Source organism: Sciurus vulgaris (assembly GCF_902686455.1).
Source record: "Sciurus vulgaris genome assembly, chromosome: 5".
In the NCBI taxonomy this organism is placed as follows: Eukaryota; Metazoa; Chordata; class Mammalia; order Rodentia; family Sciuridae; genus Sciurus; species Sciurus vulgaris.
In genome coordinates this window covers 13,727,218-13,750,402 of record NC_136465.1, presented here as the reverse complement: position 1 = coordinate 13,750,402, position 23,185 = coordinate 13,727,218, and the positions used below count along the sequence as shown (strand labels likewise).

General features: G+C 46.1%; 1 protein-coding gene across 3 annotated transcripts in view; it reads right to left on the bottom strand.

The window, feature by feature from the left end:
- The window catches only part of LOXL2 (lysyl oxidase like 2), an 83,969-nt gene extending 64,676 nt beyond the window's left edge, over positions 1-19,293 (bottom strand). For all 3 annotated transcript variants that reach the window (XM_079142277.1, XM_079142278.1, XM_079142279.1), the window contains exon 1: positions 19,137-19,293. The gene's annotated coding sequence lies outside the window, so the exon portion shown is untranslated. The remainder of the gene's footprint in view (positions 1-19,136) is intronic.
- Positions 19,294-23,185: the final 3,892 nt, after the last annotated feature.

Here is a 23,185-nt window from a genome sequence, read left to right as displayed (position 1 = left end):
ACGCCTAAGTCTTTCCTAGAAAAGTGCTCCTGAATTTCTTGCTTCCTTTGCAGGGCCTTCTGCACCCTCCTCCAGGGGATTGTAACACGTCAGACCAGCTGCTTCTCTCTCCTTTTAATAATAACTTTAGTGGATTTCGTGTCCTCTTTATTGTGAAAACTATGCAAGTTGATAATAAAAATCTGGAAAAAAAATGCAAACTGGTAAAAGAAAGAAAATAACTTGCAATACCACTGTTGGGGATAACCACTATCAAATTTCTAGTGTCTTCTCTTCTGGTCTTTTTTTCTGTACATATTTCCTTTTACAAATTGGAATTTTCTACATACTATTTTGTCAACTGCTTTTATTTTTTACTTAAATATTTTGTTTAATTGAAATCAAGTACAAATGGTCACTAAAGTTATCTTTAAGGAAAAGCTCACAGTGACAGAGCAGGGGTGTGTGTGGAAGGTGCTGGGTAGGCTTTTCCATTATCTACATTTTATCTATGTATTTATTTTTTGCAGTACTAGGGATTGAACCCAGGGACAATTTACCACTAAGCTACAGCCCCAGTCCTTTTCTTTCTTTCTTTATTTTGAGACAGGGTTGTTTAGGGTCTCAAAGTGAGTTGCTGATGCTGGTCTTGAACTTGTGATCCTCCTGCTTTAGCTTCCGGAGGACCCTGGATTACAGGTGTACACCACCCAGCCCGGAAATCATTTGCACTTTAGATCCAGGCAGAGTGGGTTATTGTCAGAGATGTTTGGTATACATCCGTACAGATGTTTTTGCCATTTTTGGCTCCAACCTGTATTCTGGTTGTGTTGTGGTTCAGGGAAGTATCCCTCAAAGGTCCATGGGTTAAAGTCTTGGTCGCCAACCCATGCTGCTACTGGGAAGTGGTGGGGTGCTGAATGGGAGGTCTTCTTATCATTGGGGGTGTGCCTTTGAAGGGGATACTGCAACCCTAGCCCATTCCTCTGTCAGCTGCTGTTCATGTTGAACAGTACATTGCAAACATGCCTTGTTGAGTTTTTTGTTGTTGTTGTTGTTGTTTGTGTGTGTGTTGCTGGGGATGGAACCTGGGGCCTTGCCTGTGCTAGGCAAGCCCTTTACCACTGACCTACACCCCCAGGCCTCACTCACTATTCTTTTATGAAGTTTTTTACATTGTATTTGGTCAAATGGATACATGTTAAACTGCTAAGCTATTTAACTGTCATGCACATTATTGAAATGAATATCCATCTTGCTGAAGCTCTACACAATCTTGGAATAAATTCCTAAGCGTAAGATGGTGGGTCAAAGTGTACATAAAAAGCCAACACTTTTGCAAAACTGTATTAGTCTGCTTTCCAGAAAGACTGCCAAATTATAGCTCAGCCAGCAGCATGTGGGTTTCCCCCAAGCCTCAAAACTCTGGCTATGACTATGTTGTCAAACTTTTTTCCATTTGATAAGTAAAAAGGGGTATTTTGTTTTAAATGGCCTTGCTTTTGTTACCAGGGACTTGGAGTATTTCCCCCTGTGTTTCTCTCTTGGGAGATGATGGCTTCATGCCTGCAGCTATTGCATTGTTAAATTCACTTTCCACACTGACATCCATCCAACTTACAGGAGGGCAAAACTGCCAGGCATTCTGGGTGACCAGGGACCCAAGTGGGGGGACCTTGCTGACCTTGTGGCCACCACATCTCTGCCCTCTAATTCAAACAGAAATACCCTATGTCTCTTGCCTTTAATTAATACAGTAAGTTCCCCATCTGCCCTTCTGGACATCTGAAGACATGTGGATGGATGAGTGTTGCTTTTCTCTTCTTCAGACCTGTTCTGTCCGTCCTTGATCAGAGACCATTTCACAAAGAACAGGAAGGCCTAGCTGCAGTCAGATCTCTTTGCCCAGTTGGGACAGTGGCTGGACAACAGGCCGATCTCTTCTCAGCGTCCCCCTCCACAGGCCTCCAAGGGTGTCTCTTCCCTCTGACAGTCCAAGAAGAGACTGCTCCAGTGAAGTTGCATCACCACACATCACGGAAATTCCAGAATCCCCGACCCTGCATGCGAGCAGACAGCGTCTGCCAACTGGGTCAGCCGAACACAGCGGATGAACATGGAGAATCTCTGAAGCTCAGTTCACACATATCGAGCCAGACTGGGGTTTCACAGGCGTGCCAGGGTCTATCCTGTGAGAGGAAGGCCCACCTTGGAGAATATTCTGTTGAAACCCCATTCAAGTGAGCTCTAAGAACTTCGCAGCAGATGGTCTTAATTATTCACACAGTTAAGCCCAGGAGTGGGTCACCGGCAGAGGGCTCAGGGCAGGATGCCTAAGGACTAAAGCATTTGACTGATGGAATAAAAGTCAGTGACTGCAGGAAGCTGGCCGTGACTGTGGCTTATCAGAAAGTGGTAAATTATGTCCCTAATATTTTCTCAGTGGGCTTGTAACTAAGTAGTTGAGGACATTGTTCAATTTAATTCAATCCATTCAAGGATGTGCTATTCACACAGTTGAAAACAGGGTAAGTTCTGCTGACAAGAGGCACCGGGCCCCAAGGGGTGTCTGAGAGACGAGATAGAGAAAGAATTCCATCACACACTGGGACTCAGGGTCCGAGGAACTCCTAACAAACAGCAATTGAAATCAGCTCCCGCTGCCTTAAGGCCCTGGGCACCCCACTGTCCCGCTCATGGTGACCTTTAAGAAGACCACACGTTCTTGCTGCTAAAACAGAAGTGCTGGTACTTCTCTAGAGCATACAGTGTCAGAGTCAAACAGAACTGGGTTCCAATCACATTTCTACTCCTTAGCTCTGTGACCTCGGACACACTTCAATTTTCTAAGTCTCAGTATTTCATTTGTGAAATAGAAACTATATATACTTAGAAAGAACTTTCAAAAGGGAAAACAGGAACACGTACTTAAAAATCAAAGATCACACCACTCTTTAATTTCCTGACCCATAGAAGGCAGTCAGAAAAAAAATCCGCTGATATATCTTGTTCCTAACAGGGCCACCTGCTATACTCCAGTCTGGCTTCCAAGCGCCAACTACAGTTTTGGTTGAGACTTAGCTGCATAATTCAGTGGGTTGCATGTAATTTTTTAATTCCAATATTATTTTATTATTTTAAAATTTGTTTTAAAGATTCTTTTTACTTATATACAACAGTTGATTTCATTTTAATATAATTTACAAACAGGGAATATATCTTATTCTAGTTAAGACCCCATTCTTATGGATATAAATGATGGTGGCATTCACTGCCATGTATTCATGTAAGTACATAGAAGAGTTATTTTGAATTTATTCTCCTGTTGTTTTTGGTTTCTTCCTTCCTTCCTTCCTTCCTTCCTTCCTTCCTTCCTTCCTTCCTTCCTTCCTTCCTTCCTTCCTTCCTCCCTCTCTCTCTCTCTCTCTCTCTCTCTCTCTCTTTCTTTCTTTCTTCTCCAGTTTCCCAAGTGTTATTTGGGGAATTAGGAGCTTTTGAGAAGAAGCCTAGGTAGTGCTTTCTAGATTCATTTTTTGCAACACCATGCTTGGAAATTAGAAATGCACATTATTTTGATACTGGATATTGAACCCAGAGGGGCTTTGTCACTAGGCTACATCCCCAGTTCTTTTTGTTTTTTATTTTGAGACAGGGTCTCAGTAAGTTGCTTAGGACCTTGCCTAATTGTTGAGGCTGGCCTTGAACCTGCAATCCCAGTCTCACTCTCCCAGGTTGTTAGCATTAAAGGCATACACCTCCAGGCCTGGCTAGAAATGCACATTTGCAGAATACAAACTATTGGAGAAAAGTTTAATTACCTTAACAAGAAAGTTGTTTCATAGATGCTGTATAAACTAAGTATGTGATAAATTGTGCCAAGTCTAATGGGAAATGGTACTTCCAGGGGTCTACAAGTAAGACTTCTACGAAGAACTCATACCAACCAACGCTTGCTGGTCCTGCTGGGAACTTGGGGTGAGGCTGGTATCAGAGGGAAGGAAAGTGATTCTCGACCTTGATCTTACTCCAGTTTTGAGTGGATCTGAACAGTGCTATTTCAATCGTCTGATAAACACCATTCGTTGGAGGATACCAGTCATCCAGGCGACTTTCCTGTACATTTCAGAATCCCTGATTTCTGATTCTAGAAGTGGCATGGATATCTGAGAACACTTTCTGAAGTCTTATTTAATTATGACCCAACAGGACTGCAAGAGGAAAAGGGGAAAAGCTAAAGCTGAAATTTCCAGGGCCCTTTCAGTAGGTGACTCTCTCAAGGGCTGAGTCTGCTTGGGAAAGAATGTAAAAGTCCTAGTCCCCAAAACTCTGAGCAGCGAGCTTCCCTGGGATCTGCTCAAGTAGTTTTCTTCCTCTAAAAACAATCTCTTCTGAATCATTTCATCATCTTCTAGAAAAGAGCATCCTGTGGCATTAAACTCACTTGCCTAACAATACTTTCTGCAAAGCCAAGTGAATTACTGACTCCCCAGTAGGTCCTTAAGCAAAAGGACAGCCCCAAACTGCAACCTCTAACTATGGACACTTGACTTCGTGGCACCCCCTCAAACAATGGCCAATGTGACAAACTGGCTCCTAGTGAACGACAACGCAACGGTTATCAATATTGTCAATAGCTAGAGTAATTCCTAGTTATGCACAAATAAGGCGAAAGACATCAATCATGTCTGGACTCTGTGGTTTTGACTTTTTAAATTGCTCTTAGCCAAGATCCTCATCTGATCTTCCTAACTGTCCCCTCCCCCAACATAAGCATCCAGGCGAAGGACTCTCCTATAACAGGCATCTGCAGGGCCCCCTTATGTGCACGGCCTCACAGGTCTCCAGTGGGCATGGAAATGAGTCATTGCTCCCAGCACTGGCTTCATACTGGGAGCTCCCAGTCATGGTCCCGCCTGCCCCAGATGTGAAGCATGGTGTAAACAACCGTGTCACTTTTTAGCTGGGAACAGTTGCCACACTGCTTTGGGCACTGGCTTAGAAGACTGAAGCCAGGAACTCAGCTGAATTCTGTCACCAGGCAGAGTGCCCTGCTTGACCTCTCTACCAGATGCAGGCATTGGGGTCAGGGGCAAGGAGGGGGCTGTCTCCTCCACTGGACCCTCCATGCCTGGGATCTCTGCCGTGTTCAACAGGAGTGACAAATGGTTCTTGCTCATGTTTCGGAGCACAGCTGGGAGCCATGATTCCAGCTGTGGCCTGGGCGCTGCTTCTAACCACGGGGAACACATCCTGCGTGGAAGGAGGCTGTCCTGGGTGAATGGGGCGTGTCTGGAGGATGATGGACTGGAGGATGATGGAAGTGGGTGGGGGACGAGGTGGCCCTCCTGAACCACCTCAGACAAGAACGGAGACTTTGACACCAGGCTCAGCCAGGGCTGGTCCATGTGGCTCCTGGCCAAGGATTCCTCCTCATTCCCGTCTATTTCTGGCCACAGAGCGGGTATATACAGAGCACAGTGAGGTGGTGAGAAGGCAGGCATACAAAGTTGAATATTTTTCTGTCTTCAGAAAGAGGCCTTTGTTGGCATAATTTGTTGTGACCAATTGGGGTTCCCCACAGTCCATGTCTGGCTCTGGGTGGAATCTCATTTTGACCAGGCTGCTTCCCTGGGAGACTAAAGGTACAAACACTTTGGAAATGCCTTCTGGATCTCTTATAGAACAGACACATCTCTCCAGCATGAAGCCCAGAGAGAAGGGACAGGGAAAACCCACAATTGGTACTTAAAAGCAACACAGAAACTGATCAAGACAAGGATGCCCAGAGGCTTCAAATTGTCCAACCCCCAATCCCTAAGAAAAATCCAGACACAGTTCAACTATAGGATAACACATGACAATTGGAAGAATATTCGAGAGTGGACTCAGATTCCAATCTGGCTTCTGCAAACAGAGAAGAGTCTTAGTGCCTTGCTGGGTTACATAAGAAATCAAAAGTGCCTGGTACAATGACAGACTCATAGTCACTGCTCAGCAGGTGATAACTAGTATAGTCTAAGATTGGGAACAACCCAGGCAAAAACCAGGAGGAGCAACATTCTACCCGTCAACCACTTTGAACTCACCACCTGGGTAGCAGGTTTGAACACCCCTGCCCACCCCCACTCCCCCCTACTCCCCAATCCCACACACATGTTCAGACATATTTCCCAGAGCTAACATCAATAGCCAAGTTGGCCTGGGTTTCTTGCCATTTGGAGGGAGATGTTAAAGTTCACAAAAGGCAGGTAAGGGGAGAACAAAGCGAGGTCCAAAAGGGCACGTAAACTTGAGACGACTCCCATCACTGCAAATGTGTCCAGTGATCCCAGGGATGGGGCTCACTGCACACCGATTCCTGGAGGAGAAGCGCCGAGAGTGGGTCCAGGCACAGTCCTGGGGTAGGGAGGGGCTCAGACAGTTGGGTAAGATAAGTGTACGGGGTGGGAGATTGTGGGAGTCCTGGGCGGGAGACTGCGCGAGCCTGCCTGGGAGGGAGGGAGTGCATAACCAGTTTTTCTGAGATGATCCATCAAAAGTTGATGGAGAGACAGTTCAACGGCTCAGTCCCCAGTGGCATGCCACCCAGCTTAGCTTGCCTGTGCCTCAGGCAGGGCCCTGCCTTCCGAGCAGGACTTTGGACACCTTTTCTGGACCTCTTCCATCTCCAGAAACTGCCAGGCCAAGCTCTCATCTGAACATCGTAACCTCAGCCTAGAATCAATTCTTCAGGCCGGTGTTTCTCAGATGACAGCTAAACCGGGAGGGTGCAGTGACAGGAATGGCAGGTACAGGGGCCACAGTGGCCCCTTGAGCTTGTTTGGAGATGTCTGGCTCCTTGAGAGAGTGAGGTAGGAGTGTTGCATTACAGCTTGCTAAGGGCCCGCGACCTGGCCTTCTCTGCCCCCTGCAGCATTGGCTCCCATCCAGAAACCCAGTGAGCAATAGCAGCAGGCACCAACTGCCACATCAGCGAAGCCGGCTGGGCCTGGCTGCACAATGCCAGCTGGTACTGGGTCACCAGTGATCACTCATCAAGAGCGTGGCATCCGCAGGGTAGTGGCATATACTCAGAAACCTGAAGTTCTTACGCTAACTGAAGAGGACAGACTTTCTCAGTTAACTTTAAAGCTGATCAACACTGGACCGATCATAAGCCTGCACTGGAACTCCTTCTGAGAATGATTCTAATATTCTTCCTGTGTCTCCAGACATGGCACAGCTCCCACTTTCAGCTGTCAGATGCTGCCACTCTCTTTAGCATGACAAGAACTAGCTTCAACCTGCTACCCTGAGCTCCAGTCTTATTGGTCCGCAAGCATCTACTTCTGCCTGCTTTCATACTTTGTTAAGATTTGGATGTGAGGTGTCCCCTAAAAGTTCCTGTTAATGCAGGAATTTTCAGAGGTGAAATGGTTAGACTCTTAAGAGCTGTGACCTAACCAGTCCATCCTAGTTTGAATAGAGTGACTGGGTGATAACTGTGCACAGGTGGGGCATGGCTGCAGGAGGTGGGTCCTGGGGTGGGGGGCTGCCTTGGAAGGGTGCCTCTTTCTTCAATCCCATCCTCCCTTCTCTCCCTCTCCCTCTCCCTCCCTCTCTCTCTCTCTCTCTCTCTCCCTCTCTCTCTCTCTCCTTGCTGCCATGAGTGGAACAGCTTCCCTCTGTCACTCCTTTCCTCTATGATATTCTACCTCACCTTGGGCCCAGAGCAATGGAGTTGATTGTTTATGGACTGAGACCTCTGAGATCATGAGCCCCAATAAACCTTTCCTCCTCTAAGTAGTTCTTTTGGGTATTGGGGTCACAGCAACACAAAAGCTGACCAAAACAGAAACTGGTATGAGGAGTGGGGCTGTGGCTGTGACTAACTTGACTATGTGGTTCCAAAGTCTTTGGAAATGGTTTGCAGGAGGAAATTTTAAGTTTATAGATACAGACTGGAAAAGTTTTAGGATGCCATAGGCGGAGCTTAATAGTTGATTCTGGTGGGCACTCAGAAGAACACGATTTTGATAGGAATGTGGACTGTGCTCATGAGGTTTCAGAGGGAAATGAGGACTCTATTGGGAATTGGAACAGGGGTTACTCATGTTATATTCTGTCAAAAAACTTGGCTACATTTTGCTGTGTCCTGAGACTTTGTGTGAGACTGAATATAAAAGTGATGGACTAATTAAACTAGAAGAGGAAATTTCAAGGCAGTACAGCATCCAGTTAGTGGCATGGGTATTGCTGGAAGACTTCAGACAGGTTTACTATGAGAATGAGGAGCAGAAAGCAGAGCTAGAGGGTTTAAAAAACAAAACAAAACTTGCACCTTAGCCAGAAATGTGCTTGCAAAGCTGTGGCAAAGAAAGCGGTGCTTGTAGAGGTCATTACAGCCCCTAAAGAGATGCTAAGTACTTTCCACAGAGACAATAGGAAAGATGCCTCCAGAGCATTTCAGGAATTTGCAAGACCATACCCACTACAGGCTCCAGGGTACAGAAGAGAAAATTCCTTTGAGAAGAGAAAATGGGGGACCAGAAGTTGCTTCACAGTGCTCAGCTGCATAGGCACTCAGAGGCCACTGCATCTGTGATTCCAGGGGGACTAGGTATTGTGGGAGCTGACAACAGAAATTGACATCATCCAAGATCTGCAGGAATAGGATGTAAATTAAAGGAGTCATGGAAGCTTCCCCCAAGATTTTAAAGGAAGGCATAGGAGGCCATGAAAAGTGTAGCAGAATTGGAATCCTGCATGCTGCCCCTGAAAGGGCCAAGTGTGGAACTGTGAAGGTCAAGCCAAAGGTGGAATGGAGACCCCAGAAATTAAGAGATGCCAGTATTGTGGACGATCTGCCGAGAAAAACTGCTTGCTGAGGAGAGACCAAGTGTGCTGCAACCTGCAAGGCCAAAGGGTGGGGCTGCCCAAATCCTCTGGAAATAACATCGTTCAGGCTTGTGTCCTAGATACTGTAAGGTCTATTTGCCCAGCTGATATTTTGACCCCACCTTTTCTTTCTCCGCCCCGACTCCTTCCTTTTGAATTGGAAATGTTTACTCTGTGCCACTGTGTATGGGATATGTGTAACTTGCTTTTGATTTTTATAGGGGCTCAAGGCAAGAGTTTGCCATAAGTCTCACAGGAGACTTTGAACTTGGACTTTTGGGCAATGCTGAAACTGTTAAGACTGGGACTCTTGGAGGTGGACTAAATGGATTTTGCATTTTGAGATGGACGTGAGCTTTTGGGAGTCAGAGGCAGAATGTTATGGTTTGCAGAGGCATCCCCCAAAAGCTCCTGTTAATACAGGAATACTCAGAGGTGAAGTGATCAAATTATGAGAACCGCAATGTAATCTCATCAGTCCATGGTAGTTAGAATAGACTGACTGGGTGGTAACTGTGGGCAGGTGGGGCAGGACTGGAGGAGGATCACTGGGGACGCGCCCTGGGAAGATTCATCTTCCCTGAGACCCCTTCCCCGCTTCCTCCCTGTCCCACACCTCTCTCTCTCTCTCCCTGCTGCTATGAGGGGAGATGCTTCTCTCTGTCAAACCCTTCCCCCATGATGTTCTGCTTCACTTTGGACCCAGAGCAATGAAGCCGGTTTTCTGTGGACTGAGACCACTGAGACCATGAACCCCAGTAGACTTCTCCTCCTCTAAGTTGTTATTATTTTGGTCACAGTGACACAAAAGCTAAAACACAGTCGTTCCTTATTCTAGAGCACCATATAGCCACCTCACAAACCCCTCCTCTTTGGTTTAAGAATGTACTCACATATGTATATTTTTTAAATCCCAAGAAATCTGCTAAAAAAAACTATCAGAACTGATAAATGATTTCAGCCAGGTTACAGGATACAATGATCCAAAAGTGAAATTAAGAAATCAATTTATACTTACAATAGTATAAAAATAGTATAACTTATTTATACTTAATGAAAAAGTAGGAATAAGTTTAACAAAAGAAGTGCAAAATTCATACTCTGAAAACTACAAAACATTTGTTGAAAGGAACTGGATGGTCTAGATAAATGGCAACACACCCCATTCATGGACTCTACGAATTCATATTTTTTAATGGGAATACTCCCCAAATTGATATACAGATTCAATATAATCCTGACTGGAATCTCAATCATCTTTTAACAAGCTGATGGATTCTAAAATTCATATGGAATTACGAGGGACCCAGAATAGTCCAACAGTTCTGAAAAGGGGAGCAAAGTGAGAGGACTCACCTAAAAATCAAGGTGAAATGGTAGTGACAGGAGAGACACACAGCTCGCTGTCAGGACGGGGAACGCTGGAACCACCCCATGCATGACCAAGGCGCCAGAGCATTCGAAGAAGGAATGCGGGAAGAACAGGTGACACCGGAACAACTGAGCAGCCACACGCGAGAGAGTGCTCTCCACATCACTCCCAAAAATCAATAGGAAATGGATCAAAGACCCCAGGCAAAAGCTAAAACTGTAAAACTTTGAGAAGAAACCATAAGGGTAGATCTTCAGGACCTCATCAGACAATGTAAGACGCCCAAACCACAGGCAACGAAAGGAAAAACACAGAAACTGGATTTCATCAGAACTAAACCCTTTGGTGCTTCACAAGGCAGAGCGGCCGTGGCGACCGTGGCCAAGCATCTGCTGCAGTGCTGCTGTTCTGTCATCTGTTGCAATCATCTCCCTAAGACAGGGAGCCGTGAGATGGTGAGCACCTGTATGTTTACATTTCTGGCTCTATTTTCACCAAATAGAAGTTAAGTAAATATGATTGGAACTGGAAAGAGAAGATACCATGGAGAAAGGGAAGATACAAGCCACAGACTGGAGATAATATTCATAAATCATATGTCTGATAAGGGTCTGGAGTCCAGAATATGTAAAAACTCCTATGATTGACCAATAAAAAGACAAGCAAACCAATTTAAAATTGGGTAAAGGCCTGGGAGTATGAGTCAGTGGTGAAGCACTTGCCTAGCAGGTGTGAGGCCCTGGGTTCCATCCCCAGTAATAAAGGAAAATAAAGGGGCAAAGAATTGAAAGACAGTATTCAAAAATCTAATGAGCACACCAATATTTGCTCAACCTCATTAGTCATTAGACAAGTATAAACCAAAACCATGACAAGATCCCACTTTATACCATGAGGATGACTATAATCTTCATCATCTTCTTCTTCTTTTTATAAGTAGAAAGTGTCAAGTGTTGGCAAAGATGTGGAGACATTAGAACCCTCATGATTACTGGTAGGAATTTATAATTATACAATCACAGTGAAAACTAGTTTGATGGTCCCTCAAAACATCAAGCATAGAATTACCATGTGAACCACTTTCAATTGTTTGTACAAGTTCAAACAAAACGTGTATGAGAACATTCACAGCAATATTGTTCATAAGAGTCAAAAGGTGTACACAGCCTAAATGTCCCTCAACAATGATTGGATAAACAAAATGTGGTATAACACACTGAAATAGTATTTGGCCATAAAAAATAAAGAACTAACACATGATACAACATGGATGAAGTTTGAAAACATTAGGTGAGGTGAAATAATCCAAACGAAAGACCCAAATATTATATGATTCCATTTGTGTGAAACAACCAGAATCAGCCATACAGATACAGAAAGTAGCTTGTAGATGTTCAGCGGTGGGTGGGTGATGGATAAGGCTGATGCCTAGGGGCACAGACTTCTCTTCCTGTTGATGTAAATGTTATAAAATTGGCAGCAATGATGTTTGCACAGACCCATGAATATACTAAACTCCATTGATGCAAACACTTTCTATGGTAAATTGTGGGGTAAATGAATCACATCTCAATGAATCTGTTAAGTCAGAATCTACTTAAATGACAGTTCAGTCATATCTATTAAGTATCTGCTACATGGTAAACACTGCACTGGGCACTGGGAATTCAAAAATGAATCTGATACGTTCTGAGGAATTCACAGCATACTGTGGGAGGTAATAAGAGAAATAAATGCAAGGCCCAGAGAGAACTGATAAGGCAGTGACCTAACGGAGGACGAGCAACAGGGAGAGTTCCAGGCAGCTGACCCTTGCGCAGGTGTTGGAGAAGAGGAAAAGTTTGATTGGCAGGTGTGTGGGGGAGGGGCGCCAATCGTCATCCAGCAACAGGGTACAGTGGGTCTGAAATAACACAGGTGTTCTGGGAATTCAGAACTGCAAGGTGAATCGGGGCAGGCCCAGGAAGTGGCCTCGGTGAGAGGAGGAAAGGGTGAGGCTAGACCGTAAAGTGAAAAGCCATGGGGAACCTTGGATGTCATGCTGAGAAAGATGAGGTCCCCCTCAAGGGGTGGGGAGGCAAGGGAGGGTAGCAGGAGGGGATGTGGGCTGATCTGTAATCTAGAGCCTGGTCCCCGAACTTCCACTGGGAACCAAATCGGCAAATAAAGGTGACGGGAACACAGCCACACGTGTCCCTTTTCATGCCGTCTGTGGCTGCTTCCACCCTAAAATGGAGCCCGAAGCTGCTACTGGGACCAGATGGCCCATGGAGTGTGAAATGTCTGCGATCTCGTTCCTCACAGAAGGAGCTTACTGCGTCCTGCTCTAGGAGGATCACCCGGCTGTTACAGAGGACAGTTTGCGTGGGTTAAGACCAAGGAAGGGAAGCCAGATAGAGGACTGTCCCGACTCTCCAGAAAACAGTGCGGGTGCGCCATGATGTTGGGGCGATGGATAACCCAAAGAGGTGGAGAGATGGGCAGGGCTCTGTGCGCTGCAGGAAAGAAAAAAAGACCCTGGGGAGTGAAGGTTTAAGAAAGTCTTAAGTGCCGCTGAAAAGGATCAGGGACCCCACAGGGTTTCACTGATGTCTGAAATATATTTGTTTCTTCTTGGCCACTAGCGGTGGCTGTGCGTGGCCTTTAGCAGGAGGCTGGGAGCGTGTGGATCCCAGGCAGTTTCAAGGTGTTTAGAGAATCATCGTGGACTTGGCTGTGGCACCCAAGAGCAGAGTACTGCAACTCCAAAGAGCCTGCAGGGATTCTCTCTTCCCTGGTGCTGCCACGACCCCGGCTCCCCTGGTGCTTAGGCTGGCTCCTTGTCAGGCTGCTGTTGGCACTGGGCACTTGGCTGCAGCATCAGAATATTACTCTTGGCTGTGGATTCATTTTTAAACGCACGTGTCAAATATCACGCCTTGTTCTTTTTTTTTTTTTTTTTTTTTTTTTTTGGTCTCCTAAGGTGACTGACAGGGCTGACAGGGTGTCTGGCAGTAAGGAATCGCCAATACATCCTTTTAGTTAAAAAAAAAAAAAAAAAAAAAAAAAGACCAGGTGAGAAGGAAAAGAGGAAGGAAGGAAAGTGAAGCAGGAAGGCAGGACATGGCCAGAGAATTCCCTCTCAGGGCTTATGAGCCGTGCTGTAGCAGAAGCTAACATGTGAACAGGAGTTCTCCAGGTGGATTTGAACCCCCTCCTCGCCATGGGACCCTTGAAGAATGTGAACTAGTGTGATAGCTGAAGTCAGCTACAACTACAAGTCCCACATATGTCCAACTTCCTTCCCTGGATATTTTAAGGAAAGAAGTTGCATAAATCTCACAACTATTCTGGTGGTCTTCTATATTGCAAACTGTAGTTTTTGAAACATCTCTTCCAAACTCCTCATGGTAGAGAAAATGAACATCCAATTCAAGACTTAAATTGTAGCTGAAACAGTTGGATATGGGCCGGAAAAGTCTTGGAACCTCCTGGCTTTCCCCTTAAATTCCTGCACTCCTGTAATGTTCTGTTCCCGACTCAGGTGGCAGTTACAATGGCATGTTCATTTTGCATCCATGCAGATATCTGTGCACCAATGTTCACAGCAGCGTTATTCCCGACAAAAGGGGGAAATGACTTCCATTAATGGATGAATGGGTAAATTAAATGTGGTACATATGGACAACGGAATACTATTCAGACTTTAAAAGAAAGGAAATTTCATGCTATAACATGGAAGAAACTTGAAGACACTGCCCAAAGTAAAATAAGTCATCACAAAAGGACAAACATTGTGTGACTGCACTTATTATGAGGGTATCAAAACTCACAGAGACAGGAAGTTGGGATGGAGTGGGATGGGGAAATAGAAAGTTAGTGTTTAAGGGTTACAGAGTGTCTGTTTTGGAAGATGGTAAAGTTCTGAAGATGGACGTGGTGATAGCAGTCCATTACTTTGAATGTACGTAATGCTACCAAACAATACAATTAAAAATGGTTAAAATGGTAAGTTTCATAGTATGCATATTTACCATGATAAAAACAAATGCAATGAAAAAATTCATCTAGGTATATAATTAGAATTTTTTACCTATATATGGGTATATATATTTGGGTTATATATATATACACTGTATATATATATATGTGTGTGTATATATGTATATATATATAAAACCTATATATGCTATTCTTGGAAAAATATATGGTAGATTTTAAAAATGTAATTCAATTTTATATTTGTATGGAGAAGTTTTAGAAAGATACTTAGAAAAAAATGTCCTTCCTCTTACATCTTTGAGTCATGCAGGCCCTCTAAAAATTGTGCTCTGTTCGGCCAGGTCCACCAATGGTATATCAGGCTGGTGGAGGGAGAAATTCATGGATCAAGCTCAAGGACATTATAAAGAAACTGAAAATGACGCTGTTCATGAGTCATCAACATAAGTTACCCTCTCATCAAGTATATACTTTATGGGCAGATGGCATTATTTTTGCAGAAGTTATACATTATGCTGGCAACATATCAAGGAGCACATGTGGGAACTATTACCGCAAGACATACATAGGAGCAGCTGTATGTGCTTGTCTGACATGATTTCTGGCAATGAAAAAACTAAAGAGAAAACACATTGCTATTTGCACGTAATAGTATATAGTTGTCCCCTGATATGGGTGGGAGATGGTTTCTAGGCCCCCCTCAAACACCCAAATCTACAGATACTAAAGTCCTTTGTACAAAATGGCACAGTATTTGCACATAAGCTACACGGTGCTCCTGTGTACTTTAAATCATCTCTAGACTCCTCTGAATACCTAATACAATGCCTACACATCACTTTATTCATATGGATTCTGCATAATATTTAGCACATGGCAAAATGAGGTTTTGGTTTTGGAAACTTTCCAGTATTGAAAAAATATATATTTTCAATCCATGGTTGGTCGAATCTGCAAAAGCAGAACTCACAGATACAGAGGGCCAACTATATTCAAATATAATTCTAGAGGTATTCCAAGTGAAGAAATCCAAATCCTGGGATGAGAAGAACTGATCAGCCGTGATCCTAATTACACCCTCGTTGTCTGCTAAGTTCATTCTTGCTCTAACATCCTTATTTCCCAAACACAATTTTCCTGGTAAAACTGCTTTGTCAAGGGATGTGTAAAATATTCTTTAAAACTCTGGACAGATATCTAAACTGTCACTATTGTGCTTTATAATCCTCCAGCAAGTGACTGTTCTGCAAAGGCAGTCCTGGTGCCTAGAGACTTCTCTGACAGTGTGTGAGAAGCCAGCCAACACACAGGTTGTCTTCCCCACTGAGCACACACCACATTCAAGAATTACTAGGATGAGAAGTTTCTGAAGACTTGCTTCAATTTAGACAAGACCAACAACTAAGATGTTGGGTACTACAGCTGCTACTGCACCCCGGCTGTATCTGCTTGGCTCTTCCTTTCCTAGTCCACAATTGCTGATCTTGCTGGTTCTATGGCCTTAGAGCCGGGTGGGCTCCAGCCACTTCATCTGAGGCTGCATGGTCCACTAGGGTGTGACTGTCACACAGACTGACCACATGGTGATTACAAGCTGCTCTTCTAAAGCCAGGAGCTCATAGGAGCTCATAAGACTCCCAAAACTATAAGATGAAGAAAGCAATGATGTTCTTGCAATGTGGAATCATCTAGAAATTTACCCCCAAGACAACAGTCTATTAGCTAAAGGGGAAGAGATTTATGGCTGCCAGAAAACAGTGTGCCTGAAGGTTAACATTCTGCCTCTTTTGAGTTCCTTCAGTTGGATGATGGGATAGGATCCTCCCATTTCTTTGCTCTCAACTGGTTCTGTTATGGAAGGTCTGTTTATTCCCTGTCTATTTTGGTACAATGATCATAACAGCAGACCGTGTAGGAGTCCAGCAATGAGGGCTTCCTTTTTTCACATTGTCTGCCAAGGAAGGAGGATTCCAACTCACAAGTTTCATTAATAAGATATAAAAAAATCTTATCACTCCATTTCAAAAGCAAATAAACCTAAGTAATAAAGATGCTAAAAGCAAGATGTTCTGGTGCTGCAGATCCTCACAAGACAAAGGCAGAACAAAGTTGTTCATAAACTAAGCTGTATCTCTGCTCTGCTTCCCTGTCACAGAAGTTAGGTGCTCAGTGTGAAGATGGCAGCTGCCAAAGTTCCCAGCAATGCTCCTGGCAGGGTGACTGTTCTCTACCAAGTCCCTTTCTGGGGCCTTTGTTTCCTCCAGGAAGCCCAGCTGCAGTCATTTTGCTCATCCTACTTTTAGACCAAGAAGTCAGAGAAAGGACGAGGCTACCTAACTCAGAGGCCTCCGCCCTCCATCCCAGAGCCTTGAGGGGCAAGCTGCTTTCTTAAGAGTTGCCCAGTAAGTTTGGAAACAAACTCAGGTGTTTTGATTCTGCAGCTCATTTATCTCAAGCACCAAATGGCCAATTATTGAATAGTTACAAGGGATTTCTGACCACGTGTATACAGGAAGTGATATGCCCAGTGAAGCCCAAGGCAATGCAGAGTCTTTAGGAAGCCACCGATATTCCATGAGCAGGAAGACCTGAAGGGTCGCTGCCCAGAAGTGAGGCGGGTCAGCCAGATGCAGGCTTTGCTGGTGGTGGTTGTGCCATCTGGACCACTTATCTGTTTTCGAGTTTCATTAGTGTAAAATGAATTTAATAATACCCACCTCACTCTTTAGTGGGAAGTTGCAAAAATCAAACAACAACGTGGATAGGAAAGTGGTTTGAAAGAAATAATGTACAATAGGAATGTAACAAATTATATGAATCAACAGAACTCAGAGCAACCACAAAATGACATTTGGGGTAAAATTTTTAATCTAGACTTGATAACAGGTGATGGATGCCAAAGAATGTTCACGCATTTTCTTAGGTACAATAATGGCATCATAGACATTTAATATCTTTAGAGATCATACTGAATTATGTAGGGATGAAATGTCCTGATGTTGGGTATTTACTTTAAAATACTTCAATGAAAAAAGAGAAAAGGGTGCAGATTTATGTGCGACAAAATGCTGACAACTGCCGAAGCTCAGTGAGGAGTATATGGGGGTCCACTCTCCCCTCCTCTCTACTTCAGTGCATATTTGAAATTTTTCAGAATCAAAAAGCATTTAAATAAACAATGCAGAATTTTCTGGGACATTAGTCAGCTTTCTGATTGTCACGTCCAGAGCACAGAAAATCTGTTTCCTCCACAAGGCCCTTTCAAATTGGTCATCCAGAGGTCAGAGGGCAAGGACTTGGGAAGAGGCCAGGAGAGGCCAGGCAAGGAGCCCAGCTGCAGAGGAGATAAAAGTGTCCTCGCAGAATCTCCTGTCTGGGAAGCATCAAAATGTCAAGCAATGTGTAAGGGTAGCGCAGGGCTCACCTGAGGACCTGAGTTTCATATTTAGTTTTTGCCACCAAGACACTTTTTAACACGGTCAGAGGGGATGAGCAAATGCTTATACATACACGGACCACTGAGACCCAACCTCCTTGGGGAGAGCTACCAGGCACCCACAGGATGCATTCATTTTGTCATGGGTTTGATGGACATCTCAGGGGATACCGTCTAGAAGGAGAAAGGGCACAAAGCAGGCAAGGAGATTAAAACTGTATCCAAGGTAGGGCGGGGTGAGTCAGGCATTCATCTGGGAACTGACCAGAGTAATGAACTCTTGTCTTCCAGTCTAAGCCCCATTCCTGGCCATTAAGTACAAGACACCAGAAATAACCAAATGGATTTCCGCGAATACGACAAAAAGACTTTGGGGCTCTGGGTCAGACAGGGTAGCACTGGTGTAAGGGAGAGCCCTGGAAAAAGGGCTGTGGGTTCGAGCCCACATTGACCAACCCAGTGGCTTTGAGCTTCGGTACTTTTCCTTCTCGGCAAAAGTTATGATTGGGCCGATTTTACCTCCTGGGCTGCAAGATTTGGGGGCATGTTTCTGGCTGTCATGAATCTCCCCTCTCATCAGGACTTAAGGTTTCCTAAGTATATTGAGTAACTCAGTCCCCTTCCCACCCCCGTCCCCCACCTTGCCCTCTACACCACCGCGCCACCTCGGGCAAGGAGCTACACCCGAGGGTTCCCAGATTTTGACCAGGGAGGGGGGCGCGGGGGGCAAAGCGCCTGCGTGAACCTCGTAGGCATAGGAGACCGCGGGACTAGTGGCTTCAGATGGGATTCGCTATAGCCCGGGGCGATCTCGCACGCACAACCGGGATTCGCTGGTCTCTCAGTGATAAGAGCGGGAAAGGTTCCGTGTCCCCAGGCGAGCAAGGGGAGAGACCTCGACGTGTTTCCCTGGCGTGCCGACTGCACCTCTCCTCCGGCGCGGCTCGGGCTGCTCGGGCTGCTCTGGCGCTCGCCTTTCGCGCACCGCGAAGAAACCGCAGTTCAGGACGTGCGCTCTGGAGCTCCGGGCCAACCCTGCGTGGCCCCTGCCCTCCCACCCCTGAGAGCGCTCCACATCTAAAAAGCCAAAACTCCAGTCACGGTCCCCAACGCCCCTGGCCCAGGCTGCACCCTCCGAGGCAGCCAGCGCGCACCGAGGCTCAGCAGGCTGTGTCCTGCGGGGCCACAGGCGCTCGGGGCTAGCAGGGAGCCGCGCTCCGGGGCGCGCCAGCCGCAGCGCCTCCCGCGGGCCTGGCGAGGTGGGGCTGCTGGGCGGGGCCCCGGCGTCGGAGGGGACTCGCCGGCCCGCACGTCCTCGCGCGCTCGGCGCAAGGAACCTTAGCTCAGCGGGTGCCCGCCGCTCCGGTCCCAGGAATCCGGACATGGGCCGAGGGGCGGCCGAGTGGGGAGCCGAGCCCGGAGACCCCCGGGGACGCTCCCGCTTTCCCGCGATCCGCCGTGGGGAGGGCGGCGCGGGACGCGCGCTCTTACTTGGCAGCAGGGGTCCGCTGTGGCCGGGCCGGGACTGGGCTCTCCACGGTGGCCCCTCTCCGCTCCCGTCGCCGCAGCTGCAAGCAGTTCTCCGGCCGCTCGGAGAGGGGGAAGGCGAGCCCAGCCGGGAAGCCGCGCGCCGGAGTCGCCGCTCTGCTCTTTCCCCGTACTTTTAAGCCAAATCGGGCGGCAAACCCCTCCCCGGACCCACCCCTTGGCTGACGGCGGTCGCGGCCACAGGCCCGGCCTCCAGCCCCCTTTGTTGTAATTCGAGAGCGGCCACTCCCGGGCCAGAGGGGGCTCTGCGGGGGAGGCTGCGCGCCAGCCAGCGGGGCAGCCCTTCCCGGGCTCTTCGCGCCCAGGTTTCCGGAGTCCGGAGAAGCGAGCGGGAAGAGGGTGCACTTTTCCTGCCGGGGAGACTCCCCATCCCGACCACAGTGCTCCCAAATTTAACCCTTCGATGTCCTCATTAACCGGTAGCATTAGGGAGGGTGCCCGATTCAGCTCCATATCCGAAAACCCTAGCCCTCCCTGGCACGTAGTAGACACTCAATTAAAAATAAAAGTAAAAATAAAGGCATGAAAAAGATCAGAAATTTTCATCCGTCCTTCTTGGGTTTCACTTCCCTTGACCTGTAGGTGGAAAGAGTTTCTGAACATGAAAACGAACTGCCCCCCTTCTGCCAGCAGGTCACATCTGTGTCTTGGCCTAGTCTCTCTTCCCTGGGGACCAGTTTTCTCCTTTGTAAATTAAAGGCTTTGGATCCTGTGACCTCTAAGTTCCTCCCCACGCACACCTCCCCGCCCCCATGCGGGCCGCAGATTAACAAGCCCTGCACTCCTCGGTCTGAGGAGACACAGCTGGGCGGTGGACGTGGTGCAGAAGGAGGTAACATGCCTGGCTCTGAGGTTTACAGGGGGCGGGGTCATGAGGCCAGCGAGACCCCTCTGCAGATGCCGGTCCAGCAAGAGCAAGGCCCGGCGGGTGGAGGCAGCCAGCTCTGAACAAGGGACCAGTAGAGGTCCTCTGTACACCAGCTCCTCTCAGACAGACACCCACCTTAAGGGTGGCAGACCTCGTGGGGCTCCTCTTCACTCTGCCCTAGGCCGAGCTCCACACCCGCAGTGACAGGAGATGACCACCAAGCCTCCCCCCACCCAGCCCAGGCTTCTCTCCTCGTCACGGGATGGTAAATCCACTGGTCACCAGGACCTTTCCTCCTTGGCCTCTGGACATTCCCATGACCGTGGCTAACCCCAAACTTGGCACCCCAGCTCACAGCCCACTCCAACCCTGAGAGAGCTCAGAGGCAAAAATGGGGGCTTCTCAGGCCCCTCAAGGCTTGAATTAGCCGGGGGTCTGGCAGGCAGAGGAAGGGGAGGAGAGAGAGGGAGGTGAGGCTATAAGAAGCCGGGGGAGGCATGTTGGTGTGTGGGAACAGTTCACTATCTCCCGTGTGGTAGTGGATACAAGAAACTATGACAGAGTTATGTAGAACATAACACACCCAATGCAATTTCAATTGAAAATTAAACAAAACCAAACCTCAATGACTCCAGGGCCCTCAGAATGCAATCCAAACTCCATGGTACAGGTGACAAAATGATGTGGTCATTTCCAACATACCTGTCTTTCAACCACACAAACTCCCTTCCGTTCGCCTTCCTTACTGTTCTCTAGTGCCTGCTGTTTCATACCCCAGGGCCTTTGAACATACCATTGCCTTGTTGGTTGTCTTCCTAGCAACCCCTAGTTCTTTGAGATGTCCCTCAACTATCACTGTCAACACTTTATACAGTGCCTGCACACAGCAGGAGCTCAATAAATGCTGGTGGAACTGAGCTCTCCTCTCCCTCTCCCCTTTCTTCCATCCCTCCACGACCAGTCCAAACCCTCTTGCTAAAGCATTAACTAATAAGATAAAAAATGAAAGGAAACTAACTTTGAAAACTATTTTGTCTTGTTCTGAAGAAAAGCAAACTTCTTGTGAAATAATCAGAACGTATGAAATCGTAGTGATTGCTGCATCAAATGGTTCATTCATGAGATACAAAATGACGTTTTGATATATGGATACATTGTTTAATTACCAACTCATCTCCATCACCTTCAACATCTTTCATTACTTTGTGGTGGGAACATTCAAAATCCCGTCTTCTCTTTTGAAATATACAACAAGTATCTAGTTTAGATAGCTAGAGTCACACTACCGTGCAACAGAATGCAAGAACTTATTCCTCCAACCTAACTCTAGCATTGTGCCCACTGACCACCCCCTCTCTGTCTTTCCTTTCCCCCGTCCTCTGTGGCCTCTGGTAACCACTGTTCTATGCTCAGTTTCTGGAGATGACATTTTATGTTCTGCACGTGAGTGAGCTGATGTGGTATTTGTCTTTCTGAGCCTCACTTATTTCACTTAGCACAGTGTCCTCCAGGTTCTTCATGTTGTCACAAATAACAAGATCACATTGTGTGTGTGTGTTTGTTAAGAAATGTCCCCCCAAAAGATGATGTTTTGAAAGCATGATCCCCAGTGCAGGAAAGTTCAGGTGGGGTTTTAGGCAATAACGAGAACTGTAATCTCATCAGTGGATTCATCCATTAGATGGATAAATAATTTGAAGAGACTACTGAACAGTAACTGTGGACTGGATGGTAACTGGGATGTGACTAGAGGAAGCAGGTCACTGATGTTATGCTCTTGGATAATAAATCTTGTCCCTGGCTCCTTGAGCACGTATACTCATTCATTCATTTCTCTCTCTCTCTCTCTCTCTCTCTCTCTCTCTCTCTCTCTCTCTCTCTCTCTCTCTCTCTCTCTCTCTCTCTCTCCCCCCACCCCCCTTTCTGGCTGCCATGAGCTGAAATGCCTTCCTCCTCCATGCCCTTCCACCATGATGTTCTGCTTTACCTTAGTCCAGAGTAATGGGATTGATCAACCGTGGACTGAGACTTGTGCAACCTGAGCCCCAAATAAACATATTCTCCTCTAAGCTGCTCCTGTCAGGTCTTTTGTCACAGTGACGAAAAGCTGACTAACACAGTGGTTCTACTATGCACCACATTTTCTCTATGCATTCATCTGTTGGGGGACACTTAGGTTGATTGCATATTTTGGCTATTGTGAATAGTGCCCCAGTAAAGATGGTAGCACAGATGTCTCTTCAACACGCTGATTTCATTTCCTTTGGATGTATACACAGTAGTGGGACTGCTGGATCATATGGTAGTTCTACTTTTAATTTTTGGAGGAATATCCCTACCGTTTTCCAATGTGACTATACTAATTTCCATTCCCACCAAACAGTGTGAATGCACAGGTTGTTTTGGGCAATATGGGATATTACTATTTGTAATAATAATTCTTCCAATTCATGAATATAGGATATCTTTCTGTTATTTATGTTCTCTTTCATCAATATATTATACTTTGGGTGTAGAGTTCCATCACTTCCTAATTAAATGCATTCCTAAGTATTTTATTTATTTTTGCTGCTATTGTAAATGGAATTGTTTTCTTGATTTCTGTTTCAGTTAGTTTGCGATTGGCATGTAGAAATGGTACTGATTCTTGTATGTTGACTGCCTCCTATAATTTTACTGAATTGATTTATTAGTTATAACAGGTTTTTGGTGGAGTCATTGGGGCTTCCTATACACAAGATCAGCTGTAGGCAGTTTAATACCTTTGTGTCCAATTCGTTTCTTTTAATGCCTTTCGTTTCTTTCTCTCACCCAGTTGCCCTGGTGAGAACCTTCCATGACTGTGTTGAATAGAAGCAATGAAAGCAGCTATCCCAGGTTTAAAGGAAAAGTTCTTTTCCCTGTTCAGTGTGGTCTTGGCTGTGGATTAGTCGTACATGTCTTCATTGTGTTAAGCTACATTCATTCTATGCCTAATTTGTTGAAAGTTTTTATCATGAAGGACTTTTGGATTGAATCACACGGGGTTTATTGCATATTGAAATGATCATATGGTTTTTATTCTTCACTCTGCAAATGTGAGGTACCATGTTTATTGATTTGCATGTGTCCAACTATCCTTGCA